The sequence below is a fragment of the Parus major genome, chromosome 1, assembly GCF_001522545.3.
Source record: "Parus major isolate Abel chromosome 1, Parus_major1.1, whole genome shotgun sequence".
NCBI classification, from domain to species: domain Eukaryota; kingdom Metazoa; phylum Chordata; class Aves; order Passeriformes; family Paridae; genus Parus; species Parus major.
In genome coordinates this window covers 56,342,051-56,348,895 of record NC_031768.1, presented here as the reverse complement: position 1 = coordinate 56,348,895, position 6,845 = coordinate 56,342,051, and the positions used below count along the sequence as shown (strand labels likewise).

Below are 6,845 nucleotides of genomic sequence, written 5' to 3'. Positions count from 1 at the left end.
TATGGAAGACCATTGAAATTTGAAGACTGGAGAAGTGATGCTCTTCCCTCTAATGTGAAGAAGGCAACAGAGGTCTGAAACCAAACTGAAATTCCCAAGTGCAGGCACATGAATAATTGAATAACAAGCTGTTTAGAGAATACTGAAGAAGAGACATTCAGGAAAAAGAAAAGAAAAAAAGAAAATTAAGAAAAAAAATTACAAAAAATAAAAAAGAAAAACTTAGATTTTATTTTTTATGACAACATTTAAAGGAAAATTTTCATACAATCACAGAAATCAGTTTAAATCCCCAAATATGTTTTAAGACAAAAATATTGAATTTTATTGTGGGTTTACCTTGGTTGGATGACAGGTGCCCACACAACCACTTTCTGACTTCCTCTCCTCAGCAGGATGGGAGAGAAAATAAAATGAAAAATCCCATAGGTTGAGATGAAGACAAGATTATTCAACTATTACCTTCACAGCCAACACAGATTTTACTTGAAGAAGTTTAATTTATTGCCAATTAAAAATAGACTCAGTTACACAGAAACAAAAGGAAACCAATCCCCCTCCCTTCCACACCCCTTTATTCCCAGGTACAAACCTCCTCCTCATGCTGAGCAGTGCATGAGGGTGGGGAATGGAGGGATGGGGTCAGCCCATAGCACCTCCTGGGTGGCACATCTTTCTCTTCCTGCTTTCCTCCTGCTTCTAGCTTTCCTCCTGCTGGCCCTCCAGCAGTGTCAGCTTTCTCCACAACACATCCACCTGCTCGGGCATGGAGTCTTCCACTGGTTGTAATACAGATCTTCTTTTCCCTCTGGTCCTCCACAGGCCACACCATGGTCTTCACCAGGGGCTGCAGGGGAGTATCAGCTCCTTCTCCTCCTTATGCACTGAACTGGGTGTCTGCAGGTTTGTTCCTCTCATGCTCTCACTCCTCTCTCACAAAGCTGCTGTGCAACAGTTTTTACCCTTTCTTAAACATGTCTTCTCCAAGGTGCCACAGGCCCTCTGGCTGCAGGCCCAGCTGTTCCCTGTGTGGGTGGGTTGAAGCCACCTGGATCCAGCTGTGTCCTACCTGGGGCAGCCCTGGGCACTCCTCACAGAGGTCCCTGACGCCCCCACTGCCTGTGCCTGGACACCAAACACATTGATTCATATAGAAAGCAATTTGTCTTTAATTTGGTTTAGTTATAAAACAAAGCAAAAAAATCTTAATACTTTTGCCTCCTGTATGTTGTGATCATGAAATTTAATCAATTTAACTAAAAGAGACATTTTCTCAGAAATTCTATTGATTTGGATGAACTCCCATTTCTCCACGAAACAATATTCTTATAAAAAGCAGCCAATTATTAGTAATGTATTATGCCAACCTCTGCAGGCTAATGAAGCTTCTTTAATGACAGAAGGGTTATAAAACAATCTGTCGCAAGAATTTTAAAACTGAAATCGATACCAGAATTTTCATGCTAATTTTCATATTTAAATGTAATTGAGAAAGACACTATGCTCGTTTTAGCTGGAGTAGTTAACTTTCTTACAGTGGCTGGTATGGGATGATGTTTGGATTTGTGCTGAGCATGGACTTGATAAAACAGAGATATTTTTGTTATTGCTGAGCAGGGCTTGCACAGAGCCAGGACTTTTCTGCAGTTCATACTGCCACCCTGGCAAGGGGGCTGGCTGTGTTTGGGAGGTTGGGAAGGGACATAGCCAGGACAGGTGGCCCTAAATGACCAAGGGGACATTCCAGACCGTATGACAGCATGCTCAGTATAGTGGTCCATAGTATAGTCAGTAATTATATCCTACCTAACACAAAAAATTACTCATAAAACTAGACAAGAATCCTTTTTCCACTGTTCAGAGAACTAGGTTGTCCATTTTGATGATATTGCTAAAGGAAGGCAAAAATGAGAAATGCCTTGGATTTGAAGTTCTGAATATAATAACTGGGTTTTGGGTGCAACAGTATTTCCCACACTGTTCCCTGTCTCAGTAAATGACATCCTCATGTCATTTAGGCACAGGGAGAACTGGGTCCTGTGGCTCTCTCTAAGTGCATGACTTTAAGGAAGAGAGGATAAATGGCTCTTTGACTTTTAAAAAATAAGGATAAAATAACAACAGTGCATATTATAATTAATAATGATCACTTTCAGAATAGCTTACAGCTTAAAAGCACTATGAAACCATCAAGTAATTAATGTTTACTTAGTGCAATCAACATAATTCAATATGCAAAGATGCTGAAACAGAGGAGTTTTAAAACACACAAGCTAAATCCCTGAGGCCACCTGAGAAGCTCCTCAACTTTGTGCTATCCTTGATGTGCTATATAAGCTGACTGTCCAACAGCAGTAGAGTAGACTAGTGGAATAAATCATTTGTAAAAAAATACAGTCTCAAATGCAATCCAGGCTTTTAGATGGGTTGGTCTCCTCTCCAGAGAGTCAAAATTACACACCTTGATGTTCAAACTACTCATGCTACTAATAGATTAGAAAGAATTGACCAAACAGACATTGAGATTTTGTCTTTTTTTCCTTCTAAGCAGCATTTTATTGCTAATTGATTCTTAACAGCTTATTCACAGTATGATTCTGCATTTTTATACACTTAGAAGTTCCACTGACTTAAACAGGAGTACTGAGTGCACAAGGAATGGAGAATAGGGCCTTTGAAGTTCAGTATCATTATTTAGATTTTAGGCATGCCTGGAGACAGCACTCTAGATTAATAAAATGCTTTGCTTCAATTAGATCTGTGTCTCCTGCATCCCTCCCCAATTCCCTCTGCCCTTGTTTAACATACTCCCTTATCCCTTCACATTATCCAGACAGGTGCTCTCTGCTTCCAAAGTGTTCCAAGTTTCATGGGAAAGATTCAGCGTGGGGAGGCATGGTATATATATTGATTTCTTGGCTGTGATGTATGAAAGGAGAATGTATGAGTCTGTATATGTCTGGTTTTTTTCTCCCTGAATATATTGTTTCAGAGATTCTTTAAAAATGTTTCTGAAAACAAATAATCTTAAAAGATCTTTTAAACAGACATATTTACTTCTCTGTACTGCAAGCACATTTTCACAATCTAGCACAGAAAATGTAAATCAAAAGAGTATTTCTTCTAGCTGATTAATTCTGGGGGAGAGGGAAGACAATATAAAGAAAAAATATATATTCTTTAGTATCTATGAATTCAGATTTATGCTATGATTTTTTCTCATTTTGCACTGTATTAAGTCCCCTCATTTCAGATTTCCTTGAAAGAGACTTAGGAGCATAATGGCCACTGAAAACTGACACATTCTGCAAAGTGGGGCCAGGAAATTATAAGTTTCACATTGAGTTCAATGGGGAAGTCATAAGGCCCTGCTCCTTCTCCCTTGGGGTATTTTCCTGTTTTATTGTCAGGACTATAATGGGCAATCAGTTCCTGAAATGGTGCCCTGCTGTCTAGATGAAGCATTTATAGGGTTTTTAAGCAGTCCATTTGAACACTGCAGAATAAAAAAAAAGTCAGTCCTTGTAAGTTCAGATTTTAGGGCCCTGATCCTGCACTGAACCATCAGCAAACCTCCTGCCCACTTGGAATTCAGAGCAGGATAAGGGTCTTGATTTCCACATTTTCTGCTGCAATTCAGACCTTTATTTATCATAGCTGGAAACAACACTACAAATAAAAATGGTTCTAAAATCCAAGTGTCTGTGCCTTTTAAAAGTAAACTTCCTTAGATTTATGCAAATATATTTACATAGTAATCCTTTGAATGGAGAAACAGCTCCTAGTGAATTAGGGGATTGCTACAAATATATATATCACAGATGTTTTCCATGCAGAAACATTAAAAAAAAAAAAAGTTCCAAACTCAAAGGAAAAAAGTCTTTTTAAGTACCTAACATCACAAGCCAGAACCAAGAGCTAGAACTTATGGGCCAGATACAATATAAGATTTTGTCCTAAAATGAGTGAATACAGGGATCACTTAAGGTTAGTCTAAATTAGGATTTAGAAGCCCAAACTTGACTACAGCCCAGATCATTATCTAGGTCATCTCTTTTCAGCACTTGTTAATCCTTACAATACCTAAATCTATAAAATGCCTTCCTGCGAGGCTTAAAGTTTACTGCTGCTAAAAGTGGCCAAACTTGTTGAGGCCTGGCTACTGAAGATATATGCCCATTGCCCAGATAAAGTCCAGGCTTGATCAGTGGATAGTAAATGAGTGAGCTATCTACTTCTCCAGAAAAGTCTGAAAATACTGTTATGTTGTATTTTTTTTTTGTTATGTCTGCTCAATGCTCAGAACTGTTCTTCACAGAAGCTGAGGGCCTGCTACCAGCCCTGAGCCACCATTAGCCATAAATTTTAGAGCAGCCACAGGAAAGAGGATGTTCCACCTGCCTGCAGATGTAGGACCTCCATGAAGCAAGAGGCAGGGTATTAGATAGAAACAGAACAGATAAAAAGTTTATGAGTAACTAACTCCCTTCTAGTTTTTAGCTGGAAGTATTAAATATGATTTTTTTTCACATCTTTATTCCTAGGATTATTGTCTTCACAACCAAATGGCATAGGCAATACATTTCTGCTCTGACACAGAGAAATAATATAATCTCTGTCTTACTCAAAGGACAGTCAGAGAACACTTTCTATGGTCTTTTCTAATCACAATGGCTTGATTTCAAGAGCCAAAGCAAACATTTTTCAGCAACTGTCCTCACCAAATTGTTGATGGTGTCTCAGGTTTAGCTCACTGTTGTAGGAGGAAGCATTAATTGCTTAAAGATTTAAAAATCTCCTTAATAGACCAATGGTTTAACTGCCAGCCTACAGTTCAAAAGTCTTCCTGTGCAATTTATCACTTTTCAAAATCATTCCCTTTGGCGTCTATTCCCCTACAGTGTGCGGGCTCTCAAAATCAACATCTCACTCGTTACATCTGAATTCTTTAACACCTGAACAAGAATTTATTCATGGGAACTAGCTACTTACTCTCAGCTGGGCGACATGTATCTGAGTTCCCCATACCTTTTTCATTCTCAGCTCAATTAACCTTGTCTCATGTAAAATAAAGAAGGATGACAGCATGAGCAGAACAGAATTTTCTCTGAAGACTGGTTGAGTTTTTTTGTTTGTTTTTTTAAGATACATTGAAAGACTGAAGACATATCTCCATAGATAGATGTAAAGATGCACATGGCAACCTATGCCAATTTTTACCTGTCTGGCTACAAGCTGTCTCCAATTCCAAGGCTGGGTGGTAGTATTAACATGGCACCAAGACACAGTTAACCAGGAATCAGGAGACTCCTGAGAAAAAGAGTGTTGGCAACTTTGCAATTTTGAAAGGTTTGAGACCGTTTCAGTCACTCCCTCAGCCTCAATGAATAGTTCTATTCAGTAGCAGGTGATTATCCTTAAGAGCAGGACCTATATACACAGAAAGAGCTAGTAGAGACACCCTACTGTGAGTGGTTTTTTGGCAAGCCTCACCAGAGACTTTGGCAGCCTCTCTTCCTCTAAAGTGCTACTGTGCTTTTGCATGGTTGCATTCTTCATGCAAACAAATACCAATGCCAACTCTAAGAACATGAAGAACTGATAATAATTATTGTTTTCACTGCTGGATAGCAGAGAACAAATGCAACATTGAGAAATATCATGCTTTCTGATTATTTTTTTTTTTAGAAAATATGTATCTATTTCCTTAAGCTTAAGTAATAAAATCCAATTATCAAACAACGAATTTGAATTGTGTTTTCATTATATGCATGTACATTTTGAAATGGATTACGATTTTTAATTAAGGCCCCATGTGGTTATCCAAAAAGAGTAATTAGTAGCTTCCAATGAAAGTTTTATGTTAATGCTTTTGAAATAATATATTAGACAATTTTAGAACAAAATAAAATAAACTAAAATGTGGAATGTCTTAAATATCACAACACTTGCATCCAAACAAAATATTTCTTTTCTTCAACATTTTCTACTCCATGCCATGTTTGACAAAGTATTGTCAGTACATCTACATTCATATAATTTCAAACCTGGAAAATATTTACTTACTTGGGTTCAAAATATTTCTTTACAGTATTTCTAGTACTCACTTATCCTGGCCTTCTCTAGACTTAGTGAAGTTTTAATTCTGGAAGGAGAAAATAAGTACCACAAAAAATTGTAACAAAAAAAATACATGAAAAAGAAATGTAGACAGAGACATAAAAGGGCAACAGGTTTTACAGATTAATTAAGAGCAACACACCAGGTTGGATGGAGCTTTGAGCATCTGGTCTAGGGGAAGGTGTCCCTGCCCACAGCAGGGGAGTTGGAAGCAGATTAACTTTAAGGTCCCCTCTAATCCAAATGATTTTATGACTCCATGATCATCTATCCACAAGTTAGCAGTGAAAACTATTTCCAAGTTTTGTATCAATGCTCTATCATTTGCATGCAACATAATATGCAGTCTAAAAAATCACTTAGGGTGTCTTCCTGACTTCAACTAGTGTTAACAGTTGTTGAGGTGGGAATAAGCAGGGTTTTATTGTTTGTCCACTTGCCTACAGGCTGCAGCTCTTTGAAACATATTCGCTTTTTGAAACTTGTTGTTCCAAATCAGGGAACAATAAGATTTGTTCACAAGAGGAAAAGTCCCCTACCTCTAAAAAAGATAAAATGTTCATGGCAAGATGACTCCAAAGAATTTCTCTGAGACACTGACAGTTTGGGCTGGCCTGAAGGCTTTGCTCTGTTGAACAAACACAATTCATTCTGTCTTGTGAGGAATGCCACAGTGAGTATGCAGGGAGCAGTGAAGTTTCTGCTGGATAAGCCGAGAGATTTAT

At 38.1% G+C, this 6,845-nt stretch overlaps 1 long non-coding RNA gene across 1 annotated transcript in view; it reads right to left on the bottom strand.

Annotated features, from left to right (window-relative positions):
* Nucleotides 1-219: 219 nt before the first annotated feature.
* LOC107213299 overlaps nucleotides 220-6,845 on the bottom strand; it is a 29,791-nt gene continuing 23,165 nt past the window's right edge. Inside the window, exon 4 of the long non-coding RNA XR_004497526.1 lies at nucleotides 220-1,125. This is a non-coding gene — a long non-coding RNA (uncharacterized LOC107213299). The remainder of the gene's footprint in view (nucleotides 1,126-6,845) is intronic.